We start from the raw sequence: 27,898 nt of genomic DNA, 5'->3' as shown, positions 1-27,898 counted from the left end.
AAAAAATGTTTTAAGCCGAACTATTAATGACTCAAATTTTGAGGCATTTGATATGAGCACAGAATGTACAGCTCTCTGAGTTAATTTCATTAGAAAATGTCATTAAATTCCACTGTGGTAGTTTTCATGCATGGAATGTAATAGTGAGAAATAGGGTAACATGGGAAGTCCTTATTTTTTCTATTCAAATAATGAAATAGAGAGGAAAGGATGTTTATCTTCCATCAAAGAAGCAAATGTACCTTATGGCACAATACAACTAAATGTTTCACCACTGAATGTATCATACCTTTTTTACTTTTGCTGTTGTAAGCAGAGGGCATGAAGGTTATTATTTTATTTAGTGTATAAATTGAAATGATCAGGGAAACGGCACTTATTTCAAATTTTAATTTTCTACAAAACTCTTGATTTTAAGGTTTCTCACAAAAAAAAAGTCCTATTCTTTAATAACATCTTCAGTTTGAGTATTTCTGCTTAATAATTAGTGCAATTATTAATAAAATATTATTTACACAAATGAGTAATTATTTTAATTATCAATAATTAGTATTAATAACAGATAATAATGAAAGAAATGTAAAAACTGTTAGAAATTCTGGTATTTTTACTTAGAGGAATGTACATTTGCCTGTTTTGAAAAATTTCCCGAAGCAAATGTCCACTATCTTAATAAATCAGTGGAGAATAGTCCTAATTTATGAGATAGATATTGTATTATCGTTTAAAATGATAATTTATTTTAAACATATAAAATAAAATGACAATCTGAAGAATTATGTGTGTGAACAACTTTACTTAAGGAAGATTACATGATTAGGAGCCTAAATTTAGGTAGTAGGAATCAGGCTGGGAGAACTGAGCCCAAGTTTTTCTAAAAATGCACTTGTGATAAACATTCACAAATCCATTTTATATATAATACAGTCTTGAATAGGTATTCATAGAGCAGTTATCTATATGATAAATTGCTCTGTAGGAAAACCAGTTAATTGTATTGGGAAGAATCAAACATTACTGGTGCTGTATATGGAGAGAAAGTCATTCCTTCATGAGATACTACAAATTCATCATGTGAATTTAGATTCTGTCACATTTGTGGAACTGAGGAGATAACTTCGATATATACACTGGTGCTCCTAGCAAGTAAGGTTTTTCCTTTATAGTCCAACATAAAATGTTTAAATTCCTCCCTTTGTTTTATGGAAAGGCTGTGCAGTGACTCTATCATAAAGGAAGTGGGCTTGTATTTCTTTGTGATACACACTTGTGAAGCTCAGTAATCTGTCTGTTTGACTGGCAGGTCACTGAGCAGAATATTAGGGTGGTCTGTTCTTGGAGAGATAAGGGCTTGAATGAGTTTGTCTAAATTCTACCAAGTTATGTTTTAAATTCATAAATATTTATCAGGTGATAATAGATATTAATAAGCATGTCAGTGTTCAAAAAATGTACTGGAATTGAAAGCCACTCTGTAGTGTTAACCTAAGCATTATATGTACAGGAAAAAAAGCCACAAACCCTGCCCCCTCTCCCAAACAAAAAAACCCCAAAAAACCAAAAAAACAACAAAACAAAACAAAAAAAAAACACCCACCAAAACTCACCAAATTTTCAGGTATTTGAGTTGCCTCTGAGCTCTTGAGGAAAGCTGGATACAAATTTTTCCAAATTACCTCAAGAAATGAATGTTTATCTATATGTGAAAAGGAACAATTTGTCGCCAAAGTAGTATGGTTTTATTTGCATCAGTAAAACACTGATATTTGTGGTACAAATTTAAATTTTCTTCTCAAATATAATATTAGTTCATATATGAAACTTAATGGAAAGTTGTTTGACAATGAGTATGAAGCACTTTGCTTTGGAAAGCAAAGAGTTAAAAGATTTATTCCCTGCAATTAGTAGAACTAATGAACCCCATCTACATTCTACAAAAAAACTGCATGGTACACATGATAGTGTTTTGACCTTCTAGCATAAAAAAGAAACATTAAGCAGGAAGAAGGATGCTCATAAATTAGAATATGTTTTCACCTCTAGTATCCTCAATATTCAAGAGTCACAAAAATCACAAAAATAGTGATTTTGGCAGTGATCCTTCTTACTAGTCATGGTCCTCGCTGGCAGTAACACAGAAATATTGTAGATAACCCTGTAGAGGGAGATATGCAGTGAAATGGCAGAGTACTTTAACTTTATTGGGGATGTAAGATGTAATTGCATGTGAAAATAATGATATCTGCATGGAATGGTCTCTGAAAGATCCCACAGAAACAAAAAAATTGCACACCTAGGATTCCAGTTTCAGACTTAGAAGTGTGCAGAACCTTTTTGGGTTGTGATAGGGAGACAAATATTTGGGAAGAGGGGTTGGCTTTTTTAGACATTAGAGAATTTGTAACTTAAACCTAAAAAGCTTATACAGCAGAAATATCGTTCCTGCAGAGCAGGAATATACCCTATTTCAATACTGTATAAAGCATGTTCACTGCAATCTGATGTTATGCAAACTAAAGAACAATTGGTACCTAATATATTATTCAAAAAATTCTAAAAACGTTTTACAGATTTAATATTTTTTCTTAATATTTGGCAAAGAAATTTTAAGCTGCTAAAAGTGCTGTTAAATTTTTTGCTACTTAATAGCAGTTGAGTGTTTTTTGTCATTCAGGAGGCAAACTATTATTATCTCTAAACATAAACATTTCACACCCCCTTCAGATAGTTTTCATCTGCTGGTTGTACACTCTTGATATTTTATTCTTCTTAAGATATGCTTTATTAGTGGAGTATAACTAACCAACTTGATAAGAATTTATGGTGAAAATTAGGAATATGTTTTAAACAGAGCTATTAATGAAAAATCATCTCTTTTTAAATAACAAAATATAAACTTATTTGTAACTATTTTGGTATTTTCTTCCTAATTCTCCTAGTTCATTTCTTTGCAAATTTTAACTGTTTGTTATATGTAGCAAACAACAATACCAAACTAATGTCAGTGTTTTGCTTTTTTCAAATTAATGTAGTTCAAAATTTCAGATAACATTCACTTCCTTGTTTTGACCAGTTGCAATGCTTAAGACCTTCCATTAACTGAATCCCTTATGTAGTGGCTTAGTGATTTAGATTTTAAATTAGCTGCTTTGGAAGCTATTTGCTGATTGCAGTTCTGGACCCCAGGGGAAGTAGAACCCTTTAGTATGAGCCTCAAAAGCCTCGGTCTGTGCAGATTGGTTGGGCTAAAATCACGCACAAAATGTGTGGAGTTCGTGTGCTCTTCCCTCACAGTAACAGTATCTTGCTTGCCACATGATGGTAGCATTAAGATTTTTTGCAGCATTTAAGACTCTTCTAAAATGGTTCAACCTAGATGCTTAGAAGCTGGTGGGCATTTTAGCATTGATTTAGAAAAATGATGAATAGGAAATTCACAAAGCAGCAGTGGTGTGCTCAGGTGGAGTAGCCATAATAGAGATGTGGGAGGAAGATTTTTTTCATTTTAAAAGCTTGAGAGAAGTAGCACTGTCTTGTATGTTTACTAAAACTCTGCTAATAATGGAATCATAGAATGACCTGGGTTGGAAGGGACCTTAAAGATAAGCTAAGTTCCAACCCTCCTGCTGTGAACAGGGAGAGCTTCCAGTAGATCAGGTTGCTTAGAGCCCCATCCAACTTGGATTTGCACATTTCCAGGGGTGGGACATCCACAAGCAGCCATCTCTGAGGAAGCTATTCCACAGCCTCACTACCCTCACAGGGAATTTTTTCCTAATATCTAATCTGAACCTACTCTCCTTGTTTAAACCTGTTCCTCCCATGTGCTCTTTTAAGTAGTCCCTCTACATTTTTTCTGTAGGCTCATGCATCCTACAGGTCACAAACCATCACATTTCAATAAGGGGATTTTTGTGCTATATTATAAATAGGAGGAAACAGATGAAATAGATGTGCAGATGTGCAGTAGGAGTTAAGAAAAAGTTACAATCACACAGGTGCTGTAATGAATTATTAACATTGCTGTAATTTGAAAATTAATAGAAGATTAAAATGTTTATGGTGTCATATTTTCCAATTGAGAAACAAATAGTCCTCAAGTAATGAAAAGTAATGATTAGTGACACCCAAGTTATATCAGAAAAGTGATATCCACAATAAGGATTGTTTTAAAGATAACTTAGTCACATCTAAGGGAGATTATTGAAAATAACTGCAGTTTATCAGTACTATAGAATAATAAGCCAGAGGAGAATACTAACAATAAAAATAGGGTCATAAACTTCAAATAAATAGCACAATAATGTCAAGCACTTCCCATAAAACCTTTGAGATCTAAAGATAGAATTTTACCTTATGGTTTATATCCCAAGGTCAGCAAAGTGGAGTACTTTGTCCTACATTCCAAAGTGGTCTCTTTACTCATTTACAGTAGGGAGCCATTTAAAGTGACTTACAGGTAGGTACAAGGCTTGGTTCTCATTTAAATCCACTAAAGAAAGCCAATAGTTTAATAAAACATGGCAATAGTTTTTCGTTTTTTGTTAGGTTTGTTTGTTTGCTTGTTTGTTTGCTTTAATACAGTAATCCTCCAAAGCATTTATACCCTGGAAATTGAAAATAAAGTGTTTATTTGACTAATCTTTTTTGAATTAAAGGCAAGTGAAAGGCAGATAATCTGAGTGGCCAAACAACCCCAAAGCAAACCCTATCACTTTTACATATATATTTATATATAAATATATATATATATATATATATATATATATATATATATATATATATATATTTATTTATTTATTTTTATAAATATAAATATATATATTTATTTTTATTTTATATATATATATGCACAAACATACATGACAAACGGCTTGTTTTTTGATACAGTTAATGAGCCTTCTAGCAAACGAGTGGTTTTACATTGTAGACACCTGACTAGAGATTCAGTTTCTCCTCCTGACCAAGCTAATATCAAAAGAATCGTTTGCTAGCAGTTGAAGTTAAAAGAGGGAATAATTTCATAGCTAACTGTAACATAATTATCTAAATTGCAGTTCCTGTGGCCCATGGATTTAGCATACCATCCTTCCTGTGGCAAACCTCTGCCATTTAGTGTCAAGATCCTGGTTTTACATTACACGAAAAGGAAACTTTGTGGCCTAGTGCCACTGCTGATAAAATTCCTGCATAAGAGAAAGTCACTGCTAAACTCTTTTATTTATGCAACATACAGCATAAACCACAGCTATTAATGATTTTAATAAAGAGTTCCTGCTTTTATGTATGTCATTTGAATGGTGGGAATTTACAAGGATACAGAGGTGATTTAGATGTCAAACAGAAAATTTATAGGCCAGTTTTAACTTGGCACCATGACAATGTAATACGAGAACTTTATGATGACTTTTAGGTTTTTGAGTGCTGAATTCAGAAAATAATTTAAAAATTCAACACTCTGTATGTGTATTCTGCACCAATGTCTGCATTAAGAATTAATCTCTGTTATCCTTTAAAAAATCTGTCCTATACCTGAATTTCTGTTATTTTCAAAAGTCTGATTAAGTCTGTCATTAGCTTGGTGTGCTTGCTTCTATGAAGCTGTTTTTCTAGGCTGCTTAGTTCCTTTAATTTTTAAAATTCTCTGGAAATAAAAATTTGTGTTTTCAAATACAGTTGTGCAAAGTAACACCTGTCTATTAAATTAGGTTTCCAATTAGGTGTATTTTAATTTCTTCAAAAGAAAATATTATCACTTATGTTACCTACTTGGAAGAGAGGCATACAGCAAACATGCAGATACAACCTGCATATATGGTAGGTATGGTTAGTGAAGCATATTTGCTTTTGCAAGTTATTTCAGGAATTAAGAAATCAAAACCAGAAAGATATAAGTTCTGTGGGTCTCAGTGTCTTGCTAACTCTTGCATTTTTTACCCTATAGTGCATGAATCATAGTAAAGTTGATATGTTGGTGTTTAGCAATTTTAAGCAAAGATGAATTAGCTCATCCCTCTGATTAAAGTATGTTTCATATGCTCAAATTGTATGTTTAAAGTGTCCTTGGATAGTGTTCTTTGCAATTCCAATTTTTCTAATCTAAATATATGCTAGAAATGAAAAGGAAATAAAAGTTCTAGTATTTTATCAGCCAAATTAAATAGAGGAAACAGCTAATCCACATTGTGTAAATAGTCAAAATTCATTAAATCCTTCTGGAAACCAGCATCCCTTGTGCTAAGTGTGGAAAATACTTTTAGAGTAGAGGAAATACCTGAAGATTCCAATGTTAGCCCGATGCAAATTGCAGAAGCTACTGAAGCCACCCACCGTGCAGCTGACCCACGGAAATGCAGAAGTGGAAGTGACAGATCATGATGTTTTCTTACTGTTTTGATTAACAGTTCTAGTACCAACTTTCATTGGACCTTTTTTCAGATAAATAGTAGTTGTGAAAAGACTGGGGAACAAACTTTGTTATTAATCTTTTTTTTTTTTTTTTTTTTTTTTTTGCAGGATGTGTTTAAAACCTCTGAAAACCTTTTGGTTTTTATTTTTTTTTCAATTTGCTGTTATAAAATGCTGACCTCTCAGGTTGGGAGTTCACTGTGAGGCTGGAGTAATACTCTTTAATTCCTTTAGAAAATAATTTCAGTAAAAAATAAAGGGCCAAGAGGAACCAACTGCAATCTCATAAAAAACAGGAGCTATCCATTATCCATTAGCAAATAGCAAGAAAGGAAGCTGTGGAAGAGGTTCTGATCCCTCACAATGTGTAAATTAAGATTTATCTGATTGGTAATAATCACTACAGTACTGTGAGAATTTCTTTAATGCAACCACTTAATGAGAAGTAATCTTAAGATGTACATCAATTTTAGAATTTCTCCTTAATATAATCTTTTGCAGACTCCATGCTTAAGTGAAGACTGTCTATACAAAACATCTAAGAGGAATCTGTATCTCCTTTGCCCAGTTATAAGAGAGAAATTTTTAATAGAATTTAAGCTTTGTTACCCACTGAGCTGAAAAAAAGTGGCAAAGTGAAAAAGAGTGAAAAAGACTGATTATTGAGATAAAAGTGACTGTGTTAGCTCAGAGGTATAAATCACAGAATTTGAAAGCTTATGTACAGTGTAAATTGCAGATTAGTAGAAAATTCTATTTCTGATACTGTTGGGGCTCTTAGGATGAACTTGTGTATTCAAATGCTGTGTAGATAATTAAAGCTTGCAATTTATTTAAAGGAATCATTATTTAATGATTTGACATTATTTGGACATGAGTTATGAAACATTGCTTTTATTTCAGCTCATTTCGGTTTATCTGCTCTGAGTGACTAGTACTAAGGTGAATTTTTTTCTATTAAACTTTTTGGACCAGCTGAATCTCATTCATAAGACATGTCCTCCTTTATTTATCATTTTGACAAGCCATATGCCTCTTAAAATGGAGCTATGCACAATGCTGGCAACTTTGTCTTGATAACTTAGTAAATATAAGAAAATAAGGAGAAATTCCAGTCATCATGGCCACTTTTAAGAAAATAAGGAGAAATTCAAGTGGTCATGGCCACTTTTAAAAATTTTGACTCATGTTTACAATCAAACTGTGATAAAGACCTGACAAAGACCACCATTATCTTGCTTTAAGTGGTTGAGAGAAAATGTAACAGCACTAAAATTTCTGCTTTGATTTCAAGAGGCATTGATACCCAAAAGCCAAAAAAAATTTATAATGAGCTGTCACAGCAGCATGAAAAATTAGTGTGATGATGCAATGGAAAGTTCCTTGATAAGAATACAGTCATGTGAGATTTTGAGATTTTGATTTTAAAAGTGTGCCAGAAAATGGTCTTGAAAAAGTAATTTTCACACCTATAGAATCACATAAACAAAGTGTGCTCAAAACCATTACCATTGTTATCACAAAACATGACTGTGTAATTTATTATCATTTTGACATAGTAAACGTAAACTAATAATAAAATTTTATTGTAGGCTTAAAATGGCAATAAAATAATTTTAAAATATCATTTCCCTCTTGCAATTTTCTTCAGATGAAATACAGTGAAAGTCATAGCACTTGCCAATACATGTGGCAGATGTGCAGTAAACTTGAGAAGTAACCAGTTGCAAGCGGTTTAATTATTCTTGTGTAGAAGTAAATAGAAACTTCTGCTTAAAACTAGTAAGGAATAAGGTTTTTCAAACATGTTTGTGTTTTAATTTATGGTATTCATTATCTTTTCATCAGCATGTTATGAGTAGTGAAAGAAGGACCATTTTAAAATAATTTAATGTCATACCTTTGGGAATGAAAATTTAAAAGACAGAGACATGTTATATCACATAGTTATTTCTTCAATACACATGCAATTTGTCATGTTCATAAAATACTGTGGCATTTAGAACAATATCATTTAAGTTTTTCTCTGTCACTACCAGTAGGTATTTCTGCTAGACTTGGTGGGTGCCTCACATATTTTAACAAGCCTTTTAAATTCCTTTGTATCTGTTTATTACAGACTGGGGGGGGGAAGGGAGGAGTATCTGCACTCACATTTTGAGGCAGCAATGCAGATTTGTTAATCAGTTTCCCTTTTCAGTATATATCTTTTCAATATATGCTGTGTACTACACACTGTTGAACCATGAAATATGCTTACAATGAGAACAGTAAAGGTGCAATCTTCCTTTGACTGTAATTTATCTCACTAGTTATATGAGTCAGGAATGACTCATTTAAGGTGCAAAATTTAGCCTTTAAACAAAAAACAGATTTTGATGTTGTGTTAAATGAGGAGTATTTGGTTTTAGCCCACTGGAATTTCTACTCATTCATGTCAGAGAACAGAAGAGATTTAGAACCTGTTTAGAGAATGGTTTATAATTTCTAACCTCTGTGTATTAACTCATTTCCATCTTATTCCCATGCAAAATTCTGTTGTTAGAGTTCATCTTCACTCTTTTCATATAGCATATCCTGTAGTTTTAAAGCAAAAACATTCATTGAGTGTTTTTGAAAGAAATTGTGTAGTTCATGTTGCTGCATATTTTTAACAATTTTGTTGTTAAGAATGTGGTGAAAAAAATTCTGTCAAATTATTGCAATTTTCCTCTATGTATTTTCTTTCCCAGAAGGCTCAAACCTATCATGCATATGTTAAAATTAGCCTAAGGCTTGGAAATTTGGCAGGGAAATTGTTAGACCAGTATTTCACAACCACCTGCACTTTCCTGTTGTGAATTTTATTCCAATTTCTAAAAATATACTTGCCATTAGCAGTGATTTTAGAGCTATCAGTGTATCATCAGTGCAGGCTGGAACTCTGAGAGAGGACAGCTAAAGAGAAGGATCAGTGATTATGACCTCCTTGTTGAGAGTTCTGTTTTCATCTATGCAAAATACATCCTGCCAACAGGGAGCTGCACTGCCTTGGAGTATTCTTTAGAAATGCTCTGTCTAAAGAAATGAGAAAGAAGATCTGGGTAAAATCTGGAAAGGAGCACAGATACTACTAAAGCTCATACAACATTTACCAAAAAGCTGGTTATTTCAGCTGGTTAGCTGGAATGTCAGGTAGGAAAATCAGGTCAAAAAATAGTTTTCCTCTAAAAAGGAATTCTACAGTAATTTAAAGTTTATAATGTATTTCTATGTTATGAATTTGACTTCCAAACTGTTCTTCAGATTAGAAACTTAAGTTAAAATAGGGCCTGGAAGAATTTAAGTTAGGTTTAGTAATAAAGGCCAGTAAACAACTTTCAGTGGTGAAATGTTTTTTCCTGTCTCATATTTTCTGTTAGATGTGCTGCCATGTATCAGTCATCATCACATTCTTAGTCTTGCTATGATTTTAGCTCCTATTTTAGCAAAAAAGTAAGTGAGCACTCTGCCAGTAACTGGTTTGCTTATAGATATTTGCAAACATTTGGAAGTGCATGTACTAAAATGAAATATTTTGGTTGCAATTTTTAAATTAGTCTTTTTTATCTTAGAAAGTCCTAATACATCCTCATTTCCCAGGGCAGTTCCATACAGCCCATGTGGGCTCAACCATTGTCATTTATATCAGTGCTATTTTTTGCCTGAGCTGCTGTGCAGCAAGGAATGATAAATTAATGCTCTAATAAATAGGAATGTGCCTGTTTTGTCTTAGGTTGAGTTTTCCTGAGAAGGTATTGCAGGCTTAACAACTCCTTATGTAGCTTAGCCCACCTTTGCAATGCAAATTGGACAGGTTTCTAGCTTGAGCAAAAATGTCACTTGGGGATTTGGCTATGCCCTGGGTTAAATTAACAATTTTAGGCTGAAAATATCTCTGAAATTAGGTCATAAGCTTCCAACATGTGAATTAGAGCTTGAGTAGGGGCAGTACCTTGTTGCTGTGGTTAATGCTGCAGGACAGACACGCCTTTCTGAAATGTTTGAAACATCTCTGTGCATTTAATAGGTTAATTGGGTGCTGCATAACCCTGTGGTTAGAACTTCAGTTGCTGATTTTCTTTACATAATTCTGCCTTAGCAAAGAGCAGAGTCTCTGCTTTAAGAACACATAGGGATTGATTAGCAGCTAAAAAATCCTGGTGCTGGGTTATGGGACGTTTGAGCATTTGTAGCATTGATTTCCATTCATCTTCAAGATAATACCATGTGAACTAGACTAGAAATATCAATGCCTCTAAGATTACCTTTTTCCAGTAATTTCTCAAAATACTTTCAAAACAAGTTGGTTTTGTGGATTTTTATTTCCTGTCTACAAAAACCACTGTGTTCATCCAATGGAAAAAAGAAAGTCTTGAGGAAATCAGGAGCTTTTAATCAACTCTTAACTAAGAAGTAAGCCAGAGTTGACTTATGGAACTCTTTTAGAACAGAGTCAATTCAAATTCAGTTCAAATATACACAAACTTAAAAATTAATAGAAGTCCAAGTGAATGATTATCAAAGCCTAGTCTTCCATGGCCATTTTTCCTCACCTTTTGTTACTATGCCCCAAGGGTCTCACAGAATCACGCAGAAGGGTCTTGGTCCATGTAATAGGCATGGAGCTGTTACAGTGTTATATACATTTCCTCTGAAAACTTTTTTATGTACTTGTCTATGTATAGAAATTAGGGAAAAATTGACCCAGAGTGAAATCTGACCTGAAGGTATGTATTTTTCTTGAAGAACCAAATATCTTTGAATTTGGACAAAATTTTCCAATATTGAGAATTCTGGCATTTGGTGGATGTCTCTAAAACAGTGATCAAACTGCTCTGCTAAAAAAAATCAAGGGTGGGATGGATAATTCCTTGTTTGATCAAATGTTTTCTTTTTTAGGTATTCCACACAAACACAGTTTTTAAAATTTGTGAGAAATTTCTATGTGTAGTACAGGATTAATGCATTCTTTTCTGCCAGCTTACCTGTCTGGTGAAATACCACTCTATTGTATGAGTTATGTTCTGGCAGCCAGTGATTATTTAAAGTAAATTCAAGAGTAAAAAATGGAGCAACATTTTTCTTCAATAGCACCTCTTGAACTAACATTTATGAACATTTACTAACCTAACACTTATAAATGTAATTATGTTTGAATACAAGTATACCACACCAAAGAGTTTTGTCTGAATACTCACATGGGTTAGTACAGATAAAAGTTAATATTCTTGTTCTCATCTTTAGATGTGGGCTTTTCTGAATTTCCCTTTTACTTGTTTACGAAGTATTAAATTATGATGTCATGTTGATGTAGCCTGTAGAAATACTTGAAATCTCAAAATACAGTTTTGCTAGAAGATGGTTCCTCACACAGTTCTGATTTCGGATATTGGAAAATAAGATATATTTGAATGGTATGACATGGTAAGAGACAATTCTGCCCTCACACAGGACTATATTTTCAAATCATATTCATTTTTGCTTTATAAGGCCTATATTAATATGCGTAATTTTTCTCTTTCTCACAAAAGATAATATACTATGCAACTTACTAGTGCAGTATTGCAATAAACTTTGATCCCAGCTGTCTTTTAGAAGTTATACACTTTAAATATTTAATTTAGATTTTAGATGCAGAGAATACATTAAACATAATCCCCCTTTTCCACACCCTGAATCAGGTGCTAGGGTGCACTAGCAGTGCTTTATGAGAGGAAGAAGCAGTTCAGGTCTAGCTGAACTCTCTATAATATGAGTCAGATTAGAGGAAATAATTTATAACCATTAGTGCAGACGATAAAGATAATGCAACATCAAATTATTGGTGTATACAATAACTTTGTTCTTTAACTATTTAGGACTTTTTTGGTACCTGCAGCATTATCATAGCATAGTGTGGGTCCCTCCTTAACTGACTACAACAATGTATCAGATATTTATCCCACAGAGGTTCCACGCATTACTCACAGTAGACAGGGTAATTCATGCATTAAATGGAGACCCTATCTTGTTCCTTGCTTCATGTGTTTACTAATGACAAGTTGCAGCCTCTTCTACTACCTTAGAAAAAAAAAAATGCAGGACTAGGGCAATGTTTAGTCCCATAATTGTTTCCGTAAACCTGCTGCTTCTTTCAAGCTTTAGACAGGTCTCTGCCACCAAAATATCTCCTTCTCTGTGATCCCAACACCCTAAATTGCTACCGGGTATGACTTCATCACTTACTTCAATTTCACTATTTATCTATGTGCAAGTATTCAAACATCTCAAAGGATCAGTCAGTCTCATATTAGTATCCTCTAGATTCATGTCTCAGACATTGCATTTTTCTGTAGGTTCGTGCAGCATGAAGGAACCACAGAGATCCCTGTGCTTTTGAATAACAGCTTCCTATTTTACAGAATCTTGTTTTCTGAAGATACATTTTTATTGGAATTATGCTATGCATCTTAATTCTAGAATGCCTTATTTTTAAGTTCCTCTTGCTTCCTATCTGTTCTCATTCTAACAGCTTAAACACAAGACAGTTTTAGCCACTTATTAACATTCTACAGGCAGTAGTATATTTTCCTCTTGACAGACCCTTATGTATATTTTATGCCATATTCTGAATCACATACTGGTCCAATCTTCTGCTGTATCACTTTTAGTTGACATTCCCCTGACCTCAGGAGTCTTGGCCTTTCCATGAAGTGAGACAAGAAATAAGCAAGATTTAGAGCATGGATGTAAATAAATTAGTAGGTATTACAGGGGATAAGATATTCCAAATGCCATAAAAAGAAACACTGTCAACTTGTTGAGTGTATTTTGAAATGTGTAGACAGAGTATTATTTCCTCTTATGGTGACTCTTCTAATACTCAGTTTGACAGTATCTAGGATTTTCAGTGTTTCATTACAATTAGATACTTGGTCTCCTTTATTTAGTCCCAATGTTGTTGTGCTTTATTGAATTTTTTTTCTGTTGTCTTTTGGAGAATTTATTTTAAAGTGGGCTTAGAATACCGCATAGATGTTCATGATGATCTTAGATATTAGTACTTTAAATAAGCACCATAAAATCAAAAGTGGCAGTGATACTTAGGAGGTAAAAAATGAGTGCAGTATCTTCTCTTAGCCATAACAGCAATAATTTTAAGTCAAAGGCGACTAAAAAGGTTACACTATTGCAGACCAGCCACTACTTCCAAATGGAATAAGTATTTTCCATACAATCAGGAAAAAATCAGTAAATTTTATTCTTGCTGATTTATTTCTAGATTTGGTACAGAAACTGTAGTCATATTTATTCTAAGATCTTCTTACTGAAAATTTTAGTTATCCATAACTGCTTTTTAGTAACAACATTTACAAATAAACAAATAAAGTACAAAGTCTTACAAAGATAAATATATTGGTGAGGAAAATTAAGCCTTAAAACAGGGTTAAAAATACTTTTAAGAAGATCTAATGAATTTAAAATTTTAGCCTTTATCATGAAAGGCATTACAGAGAAAAAAAAAATATTTTCATTAAGAGGGTGTAATATGTAAATTTTAGTTGTCAAGTTGTTTTTATGTTTTACACAGAAAGATCTGTTTCAAATGTGTTTAGAATCAATTTCTCAAAACGAATAACAACATTTCTAGAAGAAGCAAACTTATTAAAACCTCAAGTGTATATTTAAAAGTGACACACACAATTTTGGTACAGAAGATGCCTCTGTGGTGACAAATGGATGACTCTTGTTTAGAAAACTGTTCCAGTTCTGTTTCATGTCTATCTCTCCTATGGAGAATATAACAACATCAGGCAAGTTGGATTTTACTCTTTTCAATGCAAGTCTGAAAGCACCCACTGGAATAAGAGTTTAATGGTCCCAGAGCATTCCTGAAGCAGAAATTGATTTTAGTCTGAGAGCAGCTGAATTCTCATATTCTTCTTCTACCTCTGGCTTATTAGTCCTGGTTGTCTCTTCTGCTGCATCTAGCTCTTCACTTCAAAAGGAGAGAGACAGAGATGGAAAGTGCACCTGGCTGTGGGATTTGACACTTGCTGGACATGTGGGAGTCTTGAACTCTCTGATGCTGAAAAGGCCCATAGATCAAATTTTCTCCACGTAAGGGATCTAGACTGTGAAGTTTTAGTGGGCAGGACCACATCCATGAGGATAACAGCAATACCACATTAACTGATGCTCCAAACACATCTGTCTGTTTAGACTTCTCCATGGGGCATTCACAGGTAGTTTCTGTCCAATTTAGGGTCACAGGAGCGCTCTCTGCAGAACATAGATACCACAGCTCTTTATAAAAAGCCATGCTAGGGGATGTTCTTGCAAGCCACCCGAGTAATTTGGCCCTGAAAAGCAGGCCAGAGAGATTTCTGTCCAAGTTCATCATCAAAGTAGTTCAAATGACATGGACTTTATCATATATTTTTTACAAACGCAAGCCAAAAGTATTTGGACACCAAAATCATTCAATATTTTTCTGTGCTAAAGAAGACACTGTTTAATGAATATGAAAAAAAATCCTAAATCCCCTCTACACTTTTACAGAACTACTAGTATTTATCTTGTCTTTTGAAATAGCAGGGTATTGCAAAATATATTGAATATGTGAACAAAGGAGTGTAACAGAACAAAAATAAAAAACAAGAGACACCTGAAATGTGATCAAAGTGGATTTGAAAAAAAATGTTCTTTTTCCATTAAAGCAATTGCTATTATAAAAAAGAATATTAATATCAGACCTGCTTTTTCCCCAGTGGTTTACAAATGTTTTAATGATTATATCAAGAATGTTTCAAATCATTGTGGTTCTTTATGCACTCAAATGCCTTACTTTGGATTCATTGAAGATTTTAATTCTTGCAGAGAATCTTACAGTAATGCTTCAGTCCTAACCAGCTAACCTTCTTAGCACAGCCATGGCATAGATCAAACTATAGATCTTGCCATTTCAGTGACTTCAAATCTTACTAAGAAACAAAACCAAAACAAAAAAACAAACCCCCAACACAAACAACAACAACAAAAATGTAGCAGTACTTTAGCGGGGGAGGCGACATTTTTTTATCTGTGTTTGGTAAACATGAGACTATTTGACTCTTTTGTTCACTAAGATACTATTTTTTAAAAATACTTTAAAGGAGCAGTAAAGGAGAAATTGGGGATAATTCCTTTTAATTTGAGAGGAAGAGTTTAGGCTTTAAAACATTAGATGGACTTAGTTGCTCTGCAACATGGATGCAGAGTGAAGAGTGGGGTAATAGCAAACAGAATATTTCACATACTGTGCTGGCTTTGGCTGAAGTAGACTTAATTTTCTTCATAGTGACTGTATGTGTCTGTGATTTGGATTTCTGCTGAACACAGGGTTGACAATACAGAGATGTTTTTGTTATTGCTGAGCAGGGTATACACAGAGCCAAGGCCTTTCCTGCTTTTTGTGCTGCCACACTTGTGGGGAAGTTGTGGGTATGTGGGAGGTTTGGAAGAGACACAGCTGAGAGAGATGACTCAAACTGACCCAAGGGATATTCCAGACCATGTGGCGTCATGGTCATTTATAAAGTGGAGCGTAGAAGGTAGAAGGAGGGTGTCTGGTGTGTTGGCATTTTTCTTCCCAAGTACTATTGATGGGGCCCTGCTCTTCTGGAGGTGTGTGAACATCCTTGGGAAGCAGTGAATCAATTCCTTGGTTTGCTGTGCTTGTGTGAGCAGCTTTTGCTTTCCCTGTTAAACTGACTTTATCTCAACCCATGAGTTCCCTTCTGATTCTCTCCCTGACTGCGCTGGTGGGAGTGAGCGAGCAGCTGCATGAGGTTTGGTTGCTGGCTGGGGTTAAAACACAACACATATGTTTATTTCTTTGGCTTTGGAATTGCCAAATTAATATCAAATTTAATAAGAAATTGTTGTAAGGGAAGAAAAGACACTAAACAAAGTTGGGGTAAGGAAAGAGAGGAGATCTTCGGAGAGCAAGAGTACTTCCTGTGGATTTCATGACAGAGCAAAGACTTCCTTTGCTCTATGGGTAGATATTGTCTACCCTTTTCTTTATTGTATGCCAATTCAGTTTTTAGTTATACCTCTCTTTTTTATTCTTCTCTGTCATTGCTTCAGCCCCATGAAATCTCACTACAGTCCACTTTAATCAGTTTGGATTGAATTGGATTTTCTATGTCACAGTTTGGCTAGGAAGTAATTTCTAATGCCCAGCAGAGCTTCCACATATGGTTTTCATCACATGAGGTTTCATCATAGCCTCTCCTCTCAGTTCAAATCTGTTGGTAGCCCATTAACCTTTCTGGGAATATGTGTCTAGTTTCAAGTACTCTTGATTGATAAATGGTTTTATATTAAGACTTAAAAACAAGATGAAATTAAAAAAAAAGAAATAATTAAAACAATGAGCTAGTCCATATGAAGTTCAGTGTGTGGCAGCCACAGGGCTTTTCTCAGCTCTGACAATGTTTTCCTCAAATAATAACAGTACCTGTTGATACTGCTTGTCAGCAAAACAGCCTGATAAGATGACAAACACAAAATGTACACTGTGAATTCGTATTAAATTTTCTCTTGTTTTACCAATCATTACAACTAGAATGTTTTTTATGTATAGGAAGTCCTAAAGTTCATAGAAAAAAAAAGACCCTCAAGTCATAAATTATTTCCTTTTTAATTAGAGGACTCACTGGCAGTCAGGAGCAATCTCCAACCATATAGGCCCATGGCCATTTGTAAGTCTAAAATCTATGAAGAAAATTGAAAATATGCTTGTGGAAAGCATATTCATAAAGAAGAATTTTTGGTTTGGAAAAAAAAAAATTATCTATTTCTATTTTACAATGGTACATCTATAGCAAGAGATTTCTATGTGTTGATTCTTTGCTGCTATCCCAGGGCTAGCTGACTGTGGTGTATGGCTTGCTTGTAAAGGTATGTTACCCAAAGAGATTGTGATGATACATGCTTAGAGACAGAGAAAAGCTCTGGCAACTGGTTCTAGGTGGCTCTGCTTGGTTGAACACTCTGCTAAAGTGTTGGACCAGATAATACTTTCCACCTCAACCATCTTGTTATTATATGAATGGCAGCCAGGACAAGGTTATGGAAAGTACATTTCTGATTGGGTTCTGTTGTGTTCTCACAGTCTACTGAAGTGTAACATTAAGCCTAGACAATGACTGTATATGTTTTTAAATTCTCATATCAATGCTTCCAAAAGAACAATGCACAGAAAAATATTTTAGCTACTAGAAAATTATGTCAGGTTTAAAGTAGTAGACTAAGTTCTTATAAGCTCATTAGGAAATTGATTCTGTGTATTTTACAATGTGACAAATGGTAGTCTGTGTTTATTTAGAGGGAGGCTATTGACTAAATTTGATTGGATTCCTGTGTATTAGATGGTGAAAGTTATTGAATCTTCTCTTATCTGTGTGACAGCCTATTTCAATTAATATCTGCTTGGTAACATGATTATCTTCACCGAAAAAAAATTACATGTATAGAACCCCAATAGTTTTTTTGAGGCTTGCTTCTTTAGTAATTTCAGCATTGTGATAAAAAAGAGTATGCTTAATATGCCTCCACCATCGCTCTTCATATTCCTTAAAGATCTCTTGTAATTCATTTTCATATATGGTATGATGGTCATTTTAAGAAAAAAAAGCCCACTTATATGACTAACTATTTATATAAATTTAAAATATGTCTTAAATGAGAATTTTATCCTATAATGGGTTTGCAATGAATGATAAAGTGGCACTGTTTTGAGGTACAGTTAAGAGGTGGGTTTTAAGAATATTTAGCTATTACAAACCTGAAGTGACAAAGATTCAGTGCATGAGGCAGAGGAAGTGCCACATTGCATAACAGTAGGTAAACTGTCTTTGGGTAATTTGACAATTTTCTGATTGTAGAATATAATTCATATTTAATTCAGTGCTCAATTACCAAACTGTGTATTTGCAAAAGTTGTTTCAGTTGTGTTTCTGAAAAGTTGTTTCATCATCTTGATGAGCTGAACTGTTACCTAAACAGGGACCAGGGCCAGACATAATTTTTTTGTGAAAGCTTCATCAGTCCAGTTCAATTTAGAATTGTACCGACAGAAGTACACATGACAAAGAGAATAATTACAAAACTCACACTAAAATAGGCATCCACATTCTCGCCAGCTCCTCCTCAGCTCTCATGACTATATTGTTTCCATTGGAAAGCCACTACATGGATTATAGATGACACCTAGATGAGTTTAGATGTCTTGATTTTAGTTGAGGCTCATCCTCCTTATCAAACCTGGTTTGCTTTCATGACAAAGTAACCTTCCTAGCTGATTAAGGGAAACCAGTTGGTGTGATCTTTCTGGATTCCAGCAGAGCTTTTGATACTGTCTCTCACAGGATCCTTCTAGACAAAATGCCCAGTACTCAGCTGGATAAACACATTGTGGATGGCTCATGGTTTGGGGACAAATGATGATGGTGATTTGGGTGAGATCAGACTAGTGACTTGTCACTACCAGGGTGCTGCAGGGCTTCATCCCAGCCCAGTTCTCTCCTGCATCATCATAAATGACTTGGACACAGGATTGGAAGGGATACTGGGCAAGTTTGCACATATTACCAGACTGGAAGGAGCTGTTGACTCACTTGAAGACAGGGAGGCCCTGCAGAGAGATGGCAAAAGATTAGAGGATTGGACAATCACCAACCATATGAAGTTCAACAAGGGAAAGGGTTGAAAGTGTTGCCCCTCCTGGTTTCTGCACCTGGGAGGGGCAACCCTGGATGTATGGGCAGACTGGGAAATGAGATTCTGTGGCACTGCATTACAGCAAGTGGCATCCTGGTTGATGACAAGCTGAATATGAGCCAGCAGTGCCCTGGCAGGAGGGCCAACCCTGTACTGAGGGGCATCAGGGACAGCATTGCCAGTCAGGCAAGGGAGAGGATTGTGCTGCTCTGCTCTGCACTGGGGCGGCCTCACCTCGAGTCCTCTGGGGCAATTTTGGGTGCCACAATGTAAGAAAGATATTGAGCTATTAGAGAGAATCCAAAAGAGACCTACAGTGATGGTGAAGGGCTTTGAGAGGAAGCCTTATGAGGAATGGATAAGGTAATTTTGTCTGTTCTCCCTGGAGGAGACTGAGGGGAGACCTCACTGCAGTTACAGCTTCCTCCAGAGGGGAAGAGGAGGGGCAGACACTGATCTCTTCCCTGTGGTGATCAGAGACAGAATCCAAGGGAGTGGCCTAAAGTTGTGCCAGGGGAGGTTTAGGTTGAGAATTAGAAAAAGTTTTTAACGCAGAGAGTGGTTGAGCACTGGAATGGGCTCCCCCAGGAAATGGTCACAGCACCAGCCTGACAGAATTCAAGCAGTGTTTTGGCAGTGTTCTTGGGCACGTGGTGTGACTCTTGGGGATGGTGCTGTGCAGAATCAGGAGTTTCACTTGATGACCCTTGGGTCCCTTCCAGCTGCTTATTCTGTTATTCTTTATTTTATAAACCTGTAGTTCTTTCTCCAGGGGAAAAGACATAAGCTATTCCAGATCTGGAAATCTAAACTATCATGTCTAAATATGTATAGATTCATTAAAATTTTAATTCTACTTAATCTGACTGTCAGTATTGCTGAGCCTTTGCATGTAATGTTGTTTTGATAAAGTCTTCAACATTGTTACATGTATGAGAAATGCATATACACAAATGCAAACTTGTAGAAAATAGAGTAGTATGGTTCTCTAAAGATTGAGCAAAATTCTTCCATTCTGCTGTACTGCTTAGGCTTTTGTTTTTGCACTGAGATGATGTGGACAGGGCCATTCCCAGCTGAACTAATGAATATTTTGTCCCTTCTTAGGAGATTTTTTTTTAAATTTAATTGTGCCCAAGGTTGGCCAACCACGTTGAATTCCCCCAAGGTGTTAGGGGCTCAATCCTCAGATTTTGTGGTAGCCCTGGTGATCTTTGAGGAATGGCTAAAGGGCAAGTACAAGTGAAAATATAAGGAAGAAAGTTGATGTGTCTTGAAAGGAAGCATAGCATTCCCTACATGTATACGAAAAAGGTTTTCTTTGCTCCATATATTTCCTAACAAGATGAAATACTTGGGTATCACTCCACCACAAATGATGGAAAGATGCATGTCCTATCCTCATATGCTGTACATTGCATCTTAATATATACATATTTATATTTATAGTATGTGTTTATGTGGGAAAGGAACATTCCAATTTTAATTCAATATTTTTATAAACTTTGGTTCAAATTATTTTCACTCAGGCCCTACCAAAAAAGGAAAATTTTGTTATAAAATTGCCTTACCAATATATGCCTGCAAAACGTCCTCCTTTACCATTAGGACACAGTTAATCCCATCTGCCTCTAAGTATTGCAGTGCACCATAACTGATGCTACCCTACACAACACCATCAGTCTTCTAAAACTTTTGACTGGTTCTACTGAAAATTGACATGTAGAACTAATCTGGCTGCAGTGGAGGCTTAATTCAGTGACTTGGAAAGTGGCAAATGAGAAATTACAAAACAAAAGCAGTGTATTGCAGTATTTACTGCCTTTTAATAATACAGAGCATTTACTCTTCTGCTGATGATTTAAATAGGTGTATCTTTGATGCACATCTATTAATCCTGAATTGTAGGGGTATTTCTATATATTAGACTATGCCCTGAGGCTTCCTTTCCCCTCCCTTTCACTGGTTCTTTTGGTCACATCCTTCAAACACCCAAAAAGGAAGCTCATGAGAACATTCCCTGGCATTAATCACAGCAGTATAAAGTGTGGGGCTATTGATTGCTTATAACTGCATCTTTTGAACATTCAGTGCCGTTGTGTTCACAACATGATGAATGCACTTGCAGATGGCTTTGTCTGTAGTGGTCATAAACTCCAGTTAATGGCTGAATTAATTTATAGTAAATGAATAATATCCTTTTGGGCTGTTCCAGGGAAGAAACAACTTGTCACATTTTTTCTGTTCTGAAAACAGCAGTCATAATTCAAGCAAGTACATGTGTCAGCTTTCCAAAATGTGGAAAAGTGCTTGTATAAATAAAAGAGCTCACTTTTAAAGCCATTATCTGAAGAATTTCGGGAAACAAGCTGACATCCAAATAGCCATTTAGTCTTTTGAAGTGAAATATTTTTTCACATGCATGCTATTAAAAATTAAAAGGACATGGCATTCTTTTTCGTGTTAGAGGCGGATACTTTTAGAAATCTCCCTGATTTTTTTTTTTTTTTTTTTTTTTTGCATTTTTTCCTAATTCAGCAGTGGAGTTTCTTGCTTTTTGCCAAAGTAAGCAAGGAAAAATCAATCTCAGAAAAGTCTGATAGAGGCTGGTGAAATCCCACATGGAGAGTTAGCTGACTTGAAAATGAATGAATAATTTACTGGGATTCAAAATTTTGGGGCAAACCAAATTAAAATCAGTCTTTCTCAGTTTCCCTAATGATCTTGGCATTCTTTTCCAGTCTTAATGATTCTGTGATTCTTTGGATGTTCTATCTCTCTATCTCTCTTTATCCTCTTTATTCTCCCTGAGCTCAAAGGGAAACACTTAATTGTGATCTTTCTGGCTTTAGTCACTAAGGTTTGTTTTTTCCTGTTACTTTACTGCCCAGTAATTATTTTTGCTGTACCTGCCCCCAAAAAACAAAGAAATCCCCCTAGTGAGGCTCTGATCTCACCCTCCAACAACTCTGCTGTCCAGTACAGTTTGGAATAATGCTTTATCTTCCATGAGTCTCTGCTGGCTGTTTTTCTTCATTCAGAGAAGGTTAAATGTGTCATGGTGTGGATTGGAAGGGGAAGCATGCACCACAGGATCCTTCCCATGGCAGCATATACAGCAAGGTCTAGAAAAATGTACTTACAGATGTAATACTTGCAACTATTTTGATGGAGAGAACAAGGTTTTAAGCACATCCATTCCACACTGACTGGTACAAGAATTCTAGACCAAAAATGCTTCATATTTGCTTTCTTGCTGAATTTCATTATCACTAATCAGTGACTATACTGCTTTCACCACTGCCTTGTGCTCTGGTTCCCAGTATGAGAGCACTGACAACACAAATAGCTGTGGCTGCTTAAATTAGCCATATTGCAGAGCATATTATTGGCTGTTGCATCATACTGCTGCTCCTCTATTTAAATGACTGAGAGACTGGATTTTTTTCCTGTCTTAAGATACTTTATAGTTATAAAAGGGGGAATATGTTAGAAGATATTTTTCCTGTCTGATTTTCATCACAGGGCTTTAAATAGCCCAGTATCCCACTATTTTTTCTGGCACTGGAGCTGACACTGCATGCATTTTTACAGCATAAATCAGCTGGAATCTGGTGGTTATGCTGGCTAGCATGGTTTTTGTTTGTTTGCTTTTTATCTCTTGAAATTTTGATGTGAAATCCCAGTTTTTGAGAACAGGAAGGATTATGTTTGATAATTTGTTTTTGCCATTGACTTCATTGCATATTTTAAGACATTGAAGGAAGTATGACTTCTGAAACAACTGTGTAAAGTTGAATTAATCTATGTTCAACTATAAAACATACATCAGGGTTGATTTATTATGTTCAAAGAACCTTACAGATACATAGAAATGGGCCATGTAGGAAAATTTGAGCTTAGTTGAACTAGTAATTGTGTTTAACCTCAGCCAGAGCCACACAGCTGCTTGCTCACAGCTCCCCTGGGATGGGGGAGAAAATCAGAAGAGTAAAAGTGATGAAGTCGTGGGTTGAGATAAAGGCACTTTAATAGGTAAAGGAAAAGCTGTGCGTGCAAGTAGAGCAAAACCAGGAATTCATTCACTGCTTCCCACAGGCAGGCAGGTGCTCAGCTGTCTCCAGGAGAGCAGGGCTCCAGCAGAGCAGTGGTGAGTTGGTATGACAAACAGCACCTCTTCTTCTTCCCCTCAGCTTTGTACGCTGAGCCTGACAGCTCTGCAATATCCCTTGTGTCAGCTGGGATTGGCTGTCCCAGCTGTGTCTCCTCCTGACTGTGCACCCTCGTCCTCTTTGTTGTTGGGGTGGGGTGAGGAGCAGAAAAAGACCTTGGCTCTGTGCAAGCACTGCTCAGCAGCAACGAAAACATCCCGGTATTATCAGCACTGTTTTCAGCATAAATCCACAATGCAGCCTCTGTGAAGAAAATTAATTCTCTCCCAGCCAAAACCAGCACATTACTGAATGGATTAGAGATGAAAATCTGTTCCTGTTGCACCTCTAAAAACCGTTTAAACAATGACAGGCTGACTCAGCAACACTGCTATAGATTCTGAAAGGGCCGTAAAATGATTATTGAGTGGCACAGTGAAAAATATGAGATTCAAAGAGTGAAATCTGAGCAACTATTAATGAGCCCATGCATTTCTAATTAATATGTCAAAATAAAAGCTTCTTATTAAAAGTGAGATGCAAGAGTTGCAAGTAACAATTAATAAATATACTCCAATCTAGTTCATGCAAATGGAGAGGTTGTGATAGTAAATAATGCAATAAAATGTTGTGGATATTTTAATTGCACAACACTTCATTGTCTACTGCATCTTTTGAAGGGAAGGTAGTAGCAAATCCTACTGATATATTTAAAAGAAATCATTATTTGAAGACGTTCATAGTTCTTCACTATCTTACAGTCTTGTCTAGGGAAGCTACTGGGACACACAAAGCAAGCAAATGTAAAAATCTGTGCGTGCTCAGCAATGAATGAGCACAGTTCTGTGCGTTAGATATTGGCTGTCTGGTCAACAGAATGGCACTGGGGTGTGCAGTTTTGAGTAAAGGTGTTTTCCAACTTGAAAGTACATATTTCTCAGCTAGCCAAGATTACCTTCCTATGTGTAATTCATAATGTCATTCATGACAACACATTTATATAACTGTTGCTTACTGTGGCTGCCCTGTCAGACATGACATTTTCAACAGCGTCTTCCAGTCTCAGGAGATAATTGCTTTTCATGGGCATCTTGGTTGTCAATGGATTTGTATACCAGTAGCACAAACATTACTGAAATTGAAATATCAAAAACTATTATATTACCATAATAGAAATACAGAAACCAGTATCATAAGCATTAGGGAAAGGGAAATACAAGCCAGTAATATCACTTAAACAAGCCATTTGAAATCTGACTTTAGTATAACAGAGATTATTCTGACCAAAATATGAGAGACTTTTTGAAAAATTAATAATTATTCTTAATTGACTTCTTGAAATTTTTTTTTTATTTCAGGTAAGAATATTTTCTATCTTGCAGCTTGGATAAAAAAATTTATGCTAAGTTGATATGATGTCTTGCTCTAATGAATCTCAGTTGAGTCATATTTCTGTTACTTACCATGTATTTCAGGGAATACAAAAGCAATGAGAAAATTACTCATGATAACCTTGGTTACCTTTGAAAATTTGATATTATGAGCAATTATAAAGAGGTGAAAAAAGAAAAGAATTCAGATCAGGTCCTTTTTATTGCTGGCAGTGGTTTTCAGCATAAAGCCTACATTTAGTGTTCTGTATATTTAAATGTGTATTTTACTTTATCATTATGAAGTGTGAGATTGTTTATATTTAGTTTTAAATGCCTAAAACCACTCATATTTCTGTTTGTAAACCTTTTTATTAGTGACAGCAACAACACTCTGATTTCCAAAATGGTGAAATCTTTGATAATATTTTAGTTTGGGTTATTATTTTCACCATCTCACAAAGACTTGCCTATTTCTGTGAATTTTACATAACTATGTAAAAATATATATATATGCATGCATTGAAATTCAGACTACCCATACTCTACCAAAATTGGGATCTAGGTAGGCACCTCAACGTGAAAGAGAAATTCAGGATCCTGTCCTCAGACACTGCCTACTCTGGTTACACTTTTAGCTATTCAGCTCCTGCAGTTGCACTAAACATCTAAACTTGCATGTGCTCAGAAACGGGCACCACCTCCCACCTTAAGTCCAATATAGAAACTGTGTAGGAAGAGACACAGTCTCCACCTAAATCTCCAATCTCTTAGGAATACTCAGACTATATTTAATACATTGATAACAGTAAGTTCAGAAAAAAAATGAAGCAGGTGTACATTCTCATTCATGCCATTTTGCAGAACTGCTTTATAATTACAACAGATTTCTGTTTAAATACTTGTTTTACAGTAAATTCTGAAGTTTTAGGTCTCTCAGGCTGACTTAAAGCAGATCCGAGACCACAGAACAAGCACTGATCAGAAAGAAAAACAAGGTGCTGACCCACATGTTGACAAGAAAGATGCTCTTTTGTTGACATTAGTAATGAGATTTTGACTAAGGAGTGTAAGAGAATTTGGGGCAGCAGACTAGCTGCCACTATCAATTTGTACTGTCCCTTCTGTAGGACTACCTCAACTATTAATCTATCACCTCTTGAATTATTGCAGTTCAAGGTGTAAAACACAAAATGAATTGCATATTTCTGTTTTTGAAAAGCTGGGTGGTAAAATCTCCAAAATCTGAGATGATTTTGGAGCTGCAAATATCTTAAGGGTGGAAGACACCCGTTACCACTTGATCAAGTCTATTTTCAAGTAACAGTGGATGATTCTCAGGAATTTTCTGTTTCACAAGCTGTGAGGCAGGCATAGTTCCAAAGAATGAACAAAGGCAAATAAAGACACAAAGCTTGGATTGTGGGATATATTTTGGTGAGCTGGAATTCTTTCCCTGTAACAAAGTGTTTCTGAAAAGAAAGTTGTCATACAATGAGTGTCAAATTCACCACCCTGATTAAGAAGATCCTTCTAATAAACAGAAGTGGATTTTTTCTCTTTAATAAATCATCTAAAAATCCTTAAAAAATATTTTTAGTAATGGACAACACATATGTAATATACATGATGATTTTATTGAAGAGTTTAAAGGGCACTAACTTTAGCTATTGATGGATTCTTAATAAGTAGGAAGGATTATTGAAGTCACACAAAATGCATAAGAATTAGCCCTCTTTTGTTACAGAGTATTCTTTATATATATAGTTCTTAATATATGCTCTTTATATATATATTCTGCATATAACATGTGTATATATTATAAAAAGGATGGATTTAAATCCATCCTTTTTACCTGAAATGTGATTGAAATGTTTACAAATGCTTCAGAGTGTTTTATCTATATGCTAAGGAAGTATTTTCATTATGTGTGTTGGTTAACACCAATTTTAAATGTGGGGAAGATGTTCTTTCCTGTGACTTTTGGAAGGAACTGTGTGCACCACACAAGTGTTGGAACAAAATACAGTGAGGGAACAATGTTGGTTGGGGCTACTTTGCAGCACAGTTCTGAGACTTCAGTGCTCTCCTGTTAGCGCTGCATGTTGATAATCAGATCTCGAGACATCTCCTTTCTTTGCTTTAAATTGTGAAAAAAATTCTTGGTGACATTAGAAGTTTAAGTGGGAGAACTTCACTGTCATATGCTTTGTGTTTTGTTTTTTTTAAATCTTTTTAATAATTCTAATCCCTGATGTATAAGCATATGCAAAACACTTTCTAAATTGAATAGGAAGAGTCTAGGAGCATACCTAAAATGTTCCCAGTTATCTAAGCATTTGGGAGTGTTTAGTCACATTTTATGTATTTTTATAGAAAGGCAGTGGGAAAAAACCCATGCTTTAACATCTTTCTAAAATTATCATCTGTATAAGCAAAATATTTCATAATTACTTTATAGTCTACAAAATTCATCTATAGTATCTACATGTCAGATTTTCAGAACATACTCCTCATCTCTGCAAATTAAAGGGCTGAGAATATGGACACTTAGAGTCTGATTTAGTTAAAATTATCCCCTGCAGCAGAGGGTGGGTATGAGTTCTTCACAGCTGAGAATGATTTTCATAATTGTGCAACACTCAGCAGCTGCAAAATCCCTGAGGATGCGTGTTGCTCCTCTTCCAGAGCAGCCTGCTTTTGCCCTGCCTGGCAGAAGCAGTGTGACCCCTCATCTCTCTTACACCCATCTTGATGTGGCTTTCTGGAGGTGCCCGGTTTCCTCGAGTCATCAGAGGAAATTTATAGATGCTACCAGAAAACGCAGGAGAATTTTTTTTCCCTACTGATTGACAGATCCATTTAGAACGACTCAATGAACCTTTAAATAATGTATATTCTCTATCTGCTTCTGCATTGGTGGAGATAATTTTCTGACACATTGCCATCTAGTGGCATTTCTCTCACGGAGCCTTATTACAGGATGCTAAATACTTACTTCAGGCTGCCTAATCTTTCCTCCAGTGGCCAATAGTGACATGTGATAGATATATTTGAAAGAAAAAAAAAAAGAAAAGAGAGAGAACATAGAGTCATATTTTCAATTTTAGCAGAAAAAATATTAAAATTATGAAAGCAGTTACCTGCCTTCAAGCTGGCTTTATTTCTAAGTAAAATATTATTCAGGTCTTCAATTAATTA

General features: G+C 35.3%; 1 protein-coding gene across 2 annotated transcripts in view; it reads left to right on the top strand.

Annotated features, from left to right (window-relative positions):
• CSMD1 (CUB and Sushi multiple domains 1) overlaps positions 1-27,898 on the top strand; it is a 1,069,501-nt gene that overhangs the window by 400,343 nt on the left and 641,260 nt on the right. The gene's annotated exons all lie outside the window — the stretch shown is intronic.

The sequence above is a fragment of the Melozone crissalis genome, unplaced genomic scaffold (assembly GCF_028551555.1).
Source record: "Melozone crissalis strain CALT ecotype California unplaced genomic scaffold, PUWL_Pcris_2 ptg000027l_1, whole genome shotgun sequence".
In the NCBI taxonomy this organism is placed as follows: domain Eukaryota; kingdom Metazoa; phylum Chordata; class Aves; order Passeriformes; family Passerellidae; genus Melozone; species Melozone crissalis.
This window is presented reverse-complemented; position numbering and strand designations above follow the sequence as displayed.